Source organism: Lactuca virosa, chromosome 3 (assembly GCF_052849685.1).
Source record: "Lactuca virosa cultivar CGN04683 chromosome 3, Lactuca_virosa_CGN04683_v6, whole genome shotgun sequence".
Lineage (NCBI taxonomy): Eukaryota > Viridiplantae > Streptophyta > Magnoliopsida > Asterales > Asteraceae > Lactuca > Lactuca virosa.
In genome coordinates, this window is record NC_136428.1 from 119,783,766 (window position 1) to 119,794,825 (window position 11,060).

The window sequence follows — 11,060 nt, forward strand, 5'->3', positions numbered from 1 at the left end:
CCATAGTCTACAAAATATAAATCCCTCGCTCAGTTGATTCATTAGAATTTCTAATTTATTGATTTAGTCCGGTCGATATAGTATAAATATATAAATAGAGAATTCAGAAAAAGAAGAGAACATTTTTTGAAAGAAATTTTTTTTATCTTTATCCCCCCAGCCTAGAAGGAAAGATACTTCTTTTACTATGATGAAAAATTTTCGATTTTGATCGCTTTATAGTTAGAGTTGATTGGTTGTACCTACCCAATAATCTAGAATGATTCACTATTCACTCGATTTTAGTTTTTTGGGTCATAATCATTATGTAGGAGAGATGGCCGAGTGGTTGAAGGCGTAGCATTGGAACTGCTATGTAGGCTTTTGCTTACCGAGGGTTCGAATCCCTCTCTTTCCTTTCCGTACCTTCACCTAATTCATCGATCTTACTAACCACAATAGATCAAATAGCAATGGATACGACTATTCCAACAGTTAGACCTTTCTTTGATATGGATTCTCTATTCCTAATGGCTGTGGTTCATAAAATATTGTGTAAAGAAAAGAGTAGAGTAGACAAGGAATGAAAATCTCCCTCTCGGTCTATGATACCTAAATGGAAGAAAAATCCGGATCAAACCCTTATTTATCTTAACCTTAGGTTAATTTACTTCGCCGAAAGGAAGCAAAATGGGTCGAACCCTTATTCTTCCTTATTCTTATTAGTGTTGATTTTATTTTTGTTAGGTTTAAGTCTGACGAGAATAATATTCTACAACTAGCAATTCATTTATTTTCAAACCGACCCATTTACTATCTATTATTTGATTGACTAATCCTTTATATTGGAATGGTTGAAGAGTCAAATGGTTTGGCAATTCCTCATGGGGGATGAATCGAGAGAATTTTGAATTAGAACTTTAGATTTTTGTTCATCCCTCGCCGTAATAGTATCTCGGGGTTTGCAGCGATAACTTGGTATATCTACTATACGACCATTGACTAAAATATGTCTATGGTTAACTAATTGGCGAGCTCCTGGAATAGTCGGAGCCATACCCAAGCGAAAAAGAATGTTATCAAGGAGCATTTGTAACACCGTAAAATTTCAAACAAATTTTCACATTTTTAAAACACTTTATTTTACAATATTATAAAACTCATTGTTTCACATATCCAAACATAAGTCAAAATCCCAAGATCATAACATATATAAAACTCCGCGTGTGTGTGTACTGATCATGCCGGCGCCTTCCCGCGATCCTCACTGGTACCTGAAACACATAACACAAAACATTGTAAGCACGAAGCTTAGTGAGTTCCCCAAAATACCACACATAACACATACTAGCCACTCGAGGCTATAACTCTGTGGGCCCTTGAGCCCTAACTCTGTGGACCCTCTGGTCCTAACTCTGTGGACTTTCCGGTCCTATCTCTGATATACACACAGCATAAATCACATAGAAATAATGCAGTGCAACACATCACATAATAGCATACAATAACTCTGTCACATAACTCTATAAATTATAGTGAGAAGACTCACCTCGGATATCTCGGATAATATCTCGCTCGCGTATACACTGATCTAGCCTCTGCCTAATAACATAAACAATCACCTCAATTAATAACGGCTCTCCAGGCTAGACTAGACTCTCTCTCATGTCCTATAAGAAGGCTAAAAGACCATTTTACCCTTAAAACGGTCCACAAGTCCAATTGTTGACCAATCCCTAAGAGTCAACAAAAGTCAACGGTCAAACCTTGACCAGACTCGTCGAGTGCACAAATGTGACTCGGCGAGTCCATGCGTGTCCTTGACACTCCTGGTCCTCACTTGACTCACTGAGTCAACCCTCCACTCTTCAAATCCTCACTGATCGTGAATCGCGGGACAACCCGTCCCAACTCGTCGAGTCCGGCTCTTGACTCGGCGAGTTCAGTCATGAACTCAAATCCTCTAAATCCCCTCTGACTCACCGAGTCATTTCCCCAACTCAGCGGGTCACCAACTGAGTGATTCACGGGGAACCTAATCCTACTCGTCGAGTCTGTTCTTGGACTCGGCGAGTTTATGCCATGCTCAAACTCAAATGACCTCCTGAGGTCAGATCTGTTCCTCTAATCCATAGATCTGACCTTCCCAAGCATGATAATCACGTAAAGTTCAGAACTTGATGCTCATGCAAAGGCCAAAAGACTCTATTTGAAGAAATAACCTCAAATATGACATCCTAAGCTCATGTCTCCCAATATCAATCATAAAGATCCAAGGGGTTAAGGTCTCTGGACCTCTTTGGATCCAGATCCAAAGCCTTAATACGAGAAGGAACCAAATGCTCATCAAATCAAGCCTCTAAAGGGTCTAGAAAACCCTAACTCCAAAGGTTAACACCAAAACTGAAGAAGGATCGAATCTATACCTCAAATATGAAGTCCTTGGCTCCGAAATCTTCAGAATAGAACCAGCTCCCTCTTGCCTTGATCACCTTCTTCTTGCAAGAATAACAACACAAGGATCAGAAATGGCCTCTCTTTCCTCACAAACGCTCTAGCTCTCTTAGGGTTTCTCTCTAGGGTCTGGTAGCCGCAAATGGTGGCTATAAGGGTCCTTAAATAGGTCCCAAACCTGAGAAATTAGGGTTTCATTAAACAGCATGGACTCGCCGAGTCCACGTATGGACTCACCGAGTCCGCCATTAAATCAGACCAACACATTGCGATCCAACTTGGCGAGTCTGAGCGCCTACTCGCCGAGTCCCCCTCTTAATTCAATATAAAATACTTAAAATGAGATACCTGGGAATCCGGATGTTACAATTCTCCCCCACTAGAATCAGACTTCGCCCTCGAAGTCTTGCTCGACAAACAACTCTGGATGCTGCTCTCGCATCTCCAACTCCGGCTCCCAGGTCAGCTCGGACCCCTTCCGATGTTGCCACTGGACCTGCACCAGAGGCACTTCCTTGTTCCTCAGAACCTTGATCTTCCGATCCCGGATCGCGATCGGTCTCTCAGCATAATTTAGGCTCGCATCTACCTGAATATCCTCCAACGGTACCACTACCGACTCGTCGGCTATACACTTCCTCAACTGAGACACATGGAAGGTATCATGAATCTGGCTCAACTCCGCAGGTAGCTCCAACCGATATGCTACCTTGCCCACTCTCGCGGCCACCCTGAACGGACCTATGTACCGGGGCCCCAGCTTGCCCCTCTTCCTGAATCGGATCACTCCTTTCCAAGGAGAGACTTTCAGGAGTACAAAGTCACCAACTTGAAACTCGAGCTCCGAGCGACACCTATCCGCATAGCTCTTCTGACGACTCTGAGCCGTCAGCAATCTCTGCCTGACCTGCCGAATCTGCTCAGTCGTCTGAAGCACTATCTCTGTGCTGCCCATCACACGCTGCCCGACCTCTCCCCAACAAATAGGGGTCCGACACCTCCTCCCATACAATAACTCGAAGGGAGGCATACCAATGCTCGAATGGTGGCTGTTGTTATAAGAAAACTCAGCCAAAGGCAGATACGTGTCCCAACTCCCTCCGAAGTCCAACACACATGCTCGAAGCATGTCCTCAAGCGTCTGAATCGTCCGCTCACTCTGTCCGTCCGCCTGTGGGTGGTAAGCGGTACTGAAATGCAACCTAGTACCCAACTCCTCGTGGAACTTCTTCCAGAACCTGGAAGTGAAGCGCACATCTCGATCTGACACAATCGAGATCGGTACGCCATGTCGCGATACCACCTCTTTCATATACACTTCTGCCAGCCTCTCTGCGGAAGAGCTCTCACTGATAGCAAGAAAATGAGCGCTCTTTGTCATCCGGTCGACGATCACCCAAATTGCATCGACGCCTCTCGCAGTCCTCGGCAATTTGGTGATAAAATCCATGGAAATTTGTTCCCACTTCCACTGGGGAACCTCAAGCGGCTGCAACTTGCCAAGCGGGCACTGGTGCTCAGCCTTAACCCTGCGACAGGTCAAGCACCTCTCTACAAACCAAGCCACATCCCTCTTCATACAGGGCCACCAATAATCTCCTTTTAGGTCCAAATACATCTTAGTGGCCCCGGGATGGATTGAAAACCTCGACCTGTGCGCCTCCTCCATCAAAATAGTATGTGCCCCACCCTCAAATGGCACCCAAATCCGGCCCTGGAAGGTCATAAGCCCCCGGCTATCGGCAATAAACTCTGATATCTGCCCAATCACCCGCTCTCGCTTGCGGTTCTCCGGTCTCATGGCCTCCACCTGGGCCTCCCGAATGGTGTCCAACACCGGAGTCATCACTGTCAACCTCATACAAACATCTCGCAAAGGGGCACTCTCTGCCCTGCGACTCAAAGCATCGGCTACCACGTTAGCCTTGCCCGGGTGGTACAGGATCTCACACTCATAATCCTTTACCACGTCCAACCATCTCCTCTGACGCATGTTCAGGTTGGGCTGATCCATCAGATACTTCAAGCTCTTGTGGTCCGTGTATATGGTACACCGAACCCCATACGAATAGTGACGCCAAATCTTGAGGGCGAACACTACAGCCCCCAACTCCAGATCGTGCGTAGGATACCTCGTCTCATGAGGCTTCAGCTGCCTCGATGCGTATGCTATCACATGCCCTCTCTGCATCAGTACCGCGCCCAGTCCTGATATCGACAAAGTCCTCCATTCCCTCTGAAAGGGCCAACACTGGGGCTTCGCACAATCTCTGGCGAAGTGTCTCGAATGAGGCCTGCTGCTCCGGGCCCCAACTGAAAGCCATGCCCTTCCGGGTCAGCCTGGTGAGAGGAACCGCAATCCTGGAGAAATCCTGAATGAATCTCCGATAATATCCGGCCAACCCCAGGAAACTCCTGATCTCCGAAGGGGATCTCGGTACCTCCCAACTCATCACCGCCTCAATCTTGGCCGGATCGACCAATATCCCATTCTGGTTGACGAGGTGCCCTAGAAACTGGACCTCCCGTAACCAGAAATCACACTTGGAGAATTTGGTGTAAAGCCTCTCCAATCTCAGAACTCCGAGGATCTCCCTCAAATGCTCCTCATGATGCTCTCTGGACCTCGAATACACCAATATATCATCAATGAACACAATCACCGAACGATCCAACATCGGCCTGCACACCCTGTTCATGATATCCATGAACGCCGCCGGTGCATTGGTAAGCCCGAAAGGCATCACCACGAACTCGTAATGCCCGTAACGAGTCCTGAACGCTATCTTCTGGATATCCTCATCACGCACCCTCATCTGATGATATCCAGACCTCAAATCAATCTTGGAGAACCAAGATGCTCCCTGCAATTGATCGAACAAATCGTCGATCCTCGGTAAGGGGTAACTGTTCTTGACCGTCAGCTTGTTCAACTCTCGGTAATCAATGCACATCCGGTGTGAACCATCCTTTTTCTTGACAAAAAGGATCGGTGCTCCCCACGGCGAGCTACTCGGCCGTCTAAACCGCTTTCCCAGCAGCTCCTGAAGCTGCGAGGATAACTCCTGCATCTCTGGAGGTACATGGCGATAGGGCGCCTTGGCGATAGGCGCTGCCCCCGGAACCAAATCGATACGGAACTCCACCTGCCTCTCGGGAGGCACACCCGGTAACTCCTCGGGGAAAACATTCGGGAACTCACGCACTATCGGGACCTCATCGACCGACCTCGGTCTCTCTGCACCCACCCTCGTATCCATCACATAAGCTACATACCCACTACAGCCCTGTTGTAGACTCTGCCTCGCCCTCGCGGCTGAACAAAACACCGACCCAGAACGGGTACCCTCGCCATAAACCGTAAGAACTCCCCCACTAGGGTCTCGTATGGTCACCAGCTGTCGCTCGCAGTCGATAACCGCTCCAAATCTGCTCAACCAGTCCATGCCCACGATGACACAGACATCTCCCATAGCAATCGGGACCAAATCAATTGGAAACTCCACGCCGAATATCTCGAGTACACATCCTCGAATCACCTCAGTGGCATACACTGCTCTCTCGTCAACTATGGAAACTCGCAAGGGTCGACTCAACGCCTCACGACAAATACTGATGTGCTGACTAAAGGCTAACGACACAAAGGACCGACTCGCACCCGTGTCAAATAACACCAAAGCAGGCACAGAACATACAAGAAATGTACCTACGCATATCACAATATAAGCATAACACCACAAACGCAGAATAAATATATGAAAGAATACATACCAGCCACGACATCGGGTGCTGCGCGGACCTCCTCCGCTGTCAACTGGAAGGCTCTGCCGCGAGCCTTCGGCGCCTCGGCCTTCACCGGCCGACTCTATGTAGCTCGAACAGCAGTAGGGATAGACCCCTGAGAAGCTCCCTGAGCTGACCCTCGTAACTGCGGACACTCGGCCTTCCGGTGTCTAGTCTGGTTGCAGTGAAAACAAATTGCAAACCCCTTAGGGCAATCCTTGGCCATATGCCCCTCCTTGCCACACTTGTAGCAAGACCCTGCTCTGCACACCCCCTCATGACTCTTGCCGCACTTGCCACAAGTACGGCCCTTCTGGTTCCCTGCTCTCGAATCGGCGGGCTTAGCCCGCTTGGCAGCCGGTTGGGACTGTGCCAGTCGCCGATCCCTCCCCTGAGACTCCGCCTCCTCCCTGGCCTGAGTCTCTAGCTCAATCTCCCTCTTCCGGGCATTTGCCTGAAGCTCAGCAAATGTCCGGTACGTCGAGTTCGCCACGAACTCGCAGATGTCTCTCCTCAAAATGCTCAAATATCGGCTCATACATGCCTGCTCAGAAGCCATGTGCTCAGGGCAGAACATCGCCCTCTCATGAAACATCCTGGTGATCGCAGTAACAGACTCTGTACCCTGCTTGAGGGTCAAGAACTCCTGGGCCAAATGCTCCCTTTTCCACCTGGGGAACGTACTCGTCATGAAACATAGCGGTGAACCTCTCCCAGGTCACCGCAGCAAGCTCTGCAGAAGAATAGTGCGCTGTCACAAACTTCCACCAATCCTTCGCCCCCAAGCGAAGATGGTTCAGCACGAACCGAACCTTCAGATGCTCCGGACATGAACATGTGTAGAAGCACCCCTCAATGTCAGAGATCCACCTCATTGCAGCTATCGGATCCTGAGTCCCATCAAACTCCGGTGGCTTCGTGTTGCTGAACTCCTGCTACAGCAACGCGTCACCTCCCTACGGCTTGGCAGCAGCAACAGCCGCAGTGGCTGCAGCAACGGCAGCATCAGTAAGAGCAGCATAACGCTCATCAAAAGCCTCGATCAGGGTGGTCTTGATAGACCCAAACACCTCTGGAATCTCAGCGCGGATGGCAGCAGCCACCTCATCATGAATCATCTGGCGGAGCTCCTCATCGCTTACACCCCCCTCACTAGTCCCTGGCCTGTGGCGTGTCCCCACCATGATCTCTCTATGAAATACAACACAAGATATCAGAGACTCGCTCGAGTGTACACACACTCGATATCCCAATCCTACTTGATCCCTGGTACCCTAAGGATTCTTACTTGGGCTGCGCACTGATCCGGTGTCTTCGGTAGTACGGGCCCAATACTACCAACTTGTAACACCGTAAAATTTCAAACAAATTTTCACATTTTTAAAACACTTTATTTTACAATATTATAAAACTCATTGTTTCACATATCCAAACATAAGTCAAAATCCCAAGATCATAACATATATAAAACTCCGCGTGTGTGTGTACTGATCATGCCGGCGCCTTCCCACGATCCTCACTGGTACCTGAAACACATAACACAAAACACTGTAAGCACGAAGCTTAGTGAGTTCCCTAAAATACCACACATAACACATACTAGCCACTCGAGGCTATAACTCTGTGGGCCCTTGAGCCCTAACTCTGTGGACCCTCTGGTCCTAACTCTGTGGACCTTCCGGTCCTATCTCTGATATACACACAGCATAAATCACATAGAAATAATGCAGTGCAACACATCACATAATAGCATACAATAACTCTGTCACATAACTCTATAAAGTATAGTGAGAAGACTCACCTCGGATATCTCGGATAATATCTCGCTCGCGTATACACTGATCTATCCTCTGCCTAATAACATAAACAATCACCTCAATTAATAACGGCTCTCCAGGCTAGACTAGACTCTCTCTCATGTCCTCTAAGAAGGCTAAAAGACCATTTTACCCTTAAAACGGTCCACAAGTCCAATTGTTGACCAATCCCTAAGAGTCAACAAAAGTCAACGGTCAAACCTTGACCAGACTCGTCGAGTGCACAAATGTGACTCGGCGAGTCCATGCGTGTCCTTCACACTCCTAGTCCTCACTTGACTCACTGAGTCAACCCTCCACTCTTCAAATCCTCACTGATCGTGAATCGCGGGACAACCCGTCCCAACTCGTCGAGTCTGGCTCTTGACTCGGTGAGTTCAGTCATGAACTCAAGTCCTCTAAATCCCCTCTAACTCACCGAGTCATTTCCCCAACTCAGCGGGTCACCAACTGAGTGATTCACGGGGAACCTAATCCTACTCGTCGAGTCTGTTCTTGGACTCGATGAGTTCATGCCATGCTCAAACTCAAATGACCTCCTGAGGTCAGATCTGTTCCTCTAATCCATAGATCTGATCTTCCCAAGCATGATAATCACGTAAAGTTTAGAACTTGATGCTCATGCAAAGGCCAAAAGACTCTATTTGAAGAAATAACCTCAAATATGACATCCTAAGCTCATGTCTCCCAATATCAATCATAAAGATCCAAGGGGTTAAGGTCTCTGGACCTCTTTGGATCCAGATCCAAAGCCTTAATACGAGAAGGGACCAAATGCTCATCAAATCAAGCCTCTAAAGGGTCTAGAAAACCCTAACTCCAAAGGTTAACACCAAAACTAAAGAAGGATCGAATCTATACCTCAAATATGAAGTCCTTGGCTCTGAAATCCTCAGAATAGCACCCTCTTCAGCTCCCTCTTGCCTTGGTCACCTTCTTCTTGCAAGAATAACAACACAAGGATCAAAAATGGCCTCTCCTTCCTCACAAACGCTCTAGCTCTCTTAGGGTTTCTCTCTAGGGTCTGGTAGCCGCAAATGGTGGCTATAAGGGTCCTTAAATAGGTCCCAAACCCGAGAAATTAGGGTTTCATTAAACAGCATGGACTCGCCGAGTCCGCCATTAAATCAGAGCAACACATCGCGATCCAACTCGGCGAGTCTGAGCGCCTACTCGTCGAGTCCCCCTCTTAATTCAATATAAAATACTTAAAATGAGATACCTGGGAATCCGGATGTTACAGCATTTCAAGTAATTGTAGTAAAACCTGACCTGTTGACCCTTTTGCCTTTCCGGCGATACGAACGTATTTAAGTAATTGTCGTTCTGTAAGACCATAATGAAAACGCAAATTTTGTTTTTCTTCTAGGCGAATTCGATGTTGGGATTTTTTCCCGGAACGCGATTGGTTTCTAAGATCACTTCCAGCTCTGGGCCTTTTATTAGTTAGCCCTGGTAAAGCCCCCAGGCGGCGTATTTTTTTGAAACGAGGACCTCGGTAACTAGACATAAAGACTCCTTCTTCTTATTTATATTTAATTATTAATTCTTATTGATGAAATTTCATTCTACAGAATAAACCTAAACTAAAAATGAACTAAATTCTAAATAAAGCGAAATTTACTTAGTTATTCTATTAAAGAATAATGAGATGAGTTGGATAAATATCCAGATCTTTATATTCTATATATAGAAAAAGAAAAGGATTCTTTTCGTTAGATAGTTGGAAATTCCTATCACATAATAACTCAAGGGCTTTCGCCAAAAGAGGAAAACATTTTTTTTCAATATTCTTTGATTTCAAAGATGCATTATCAATCATGTAAAACATAGAATAAAATAAATAGAGAAAAGCCGACTATCGGAATCGAACCGATGACCATCGCATTACAAATGCGATGCTCTAACCTCTAAGCTAAGCAGGCTCACATAACATAAATTCGACATGTATAAGAATTCAATAAACTCTTAGAATCTTTGCTATTCACTATTATACTATTTTAATTCTTAGCTATTCATATTCGCTATCCACTCACCTCAATTCAAGATGAGAAGCAATTCTCCATTGGTAGCAAATGGTTATCCATTAAGCGGAGGAAATCTTAGTTAATATAGGCCCCTCTTGCAAGAACGGACTAACAGGTCAGCTACCCAGCCAACCTTCATAATTAAATATGGTTACTGTATAGGTAGAGCTCGTTATGAAAGACCTATTACTGGATAATTCATGGGTAGAGCCGAAGAATGTGAACTATACAAGTTAGCAATAACATTGATTAAATGAAGTAAAGGCTCCGGTGTATAGAGAAGACCTCACCGTTTAAGAAGTAACCATAGAAACGATGGAATCCACTATTTCTTTATCAATCCTATTTTTTTATTTATTTTTAATACCTAGTCTAGTACAATTTCGTATTTCGAGGCGAAACGCCTATAAAAAAAATCGTGGTTGGGAAGGTTATAGTAGCCAAAGCCATTGGAATTTTTAGTTTATACATTGGAAAAATCTGTTTTGTTATTAATATACTAGGAAAGGGGAAAAAGAATAACTGAAAGAAAGGAAATCTATTAGTTATTCGTGAAAGTTTCATTTATTCAATGACCAGAATTAGACGGGGATATATCGCTCGGAGACGTAGAACAAAAATTCGTTTATTTGCATCAAGCTTTTGGGGGGCTCATTCAAGACTTACTCGAACTATTACTCAACAAAAAATAAGAGCTTTGGTTTCGGCTCATCGGGATAGGGATAAGCAAAAAATCAATTTTCGTCGTTTGTGGATCACTCGAATAAATGCAGCAATTCGTGAAACGGGGGTATGCTATAGTTATATTAGATTAATAAACGGTCTGTACAAGAGACAATTGCTTCTTAATCGTAAAATACTTGCACAAATAGCTATATCAAATAGGAATTGTCTTTATATGATTTCCAATGAGATCATAAAAGAAGTAGGTTGGAAGGAATCCACCGGTTAAACGGAGTTGCCCGGAGAATGAACTCCGGGAAGGTCGAATAAAAATGAA

General features: G+C 45.7%; 2 non-coding genes across 2 annotated transcripts; one reads left to right on the top strand and one right to left on the bottom strand.

The window, feature by feature from the left end:
• Positions 1-310: 310 nt before the first annotated feature.
• TRNAS-GGA (transfer RNA serine (anticodon GGA)) lies at positions 311-397 on the top strand. Its single transcript has one exon. It is a non-coding gene; the product is annotated as a tRNA-Ser (tRNA).
• Positions 398-9,885: 9,488 nt separating this feature from the next.
• On the bottom strand, positions 9,886-9,958 carry TRNAT-UGU (transfer RNA threonine (anticodon UGU)). The gene has a single exon. It is a non-coding gene; the product is annotated as a tRNA-Thr (tRNA).
• Between the last annotated feature and the right edge of the window lie 1,102 nt (positions 9,959-11,060).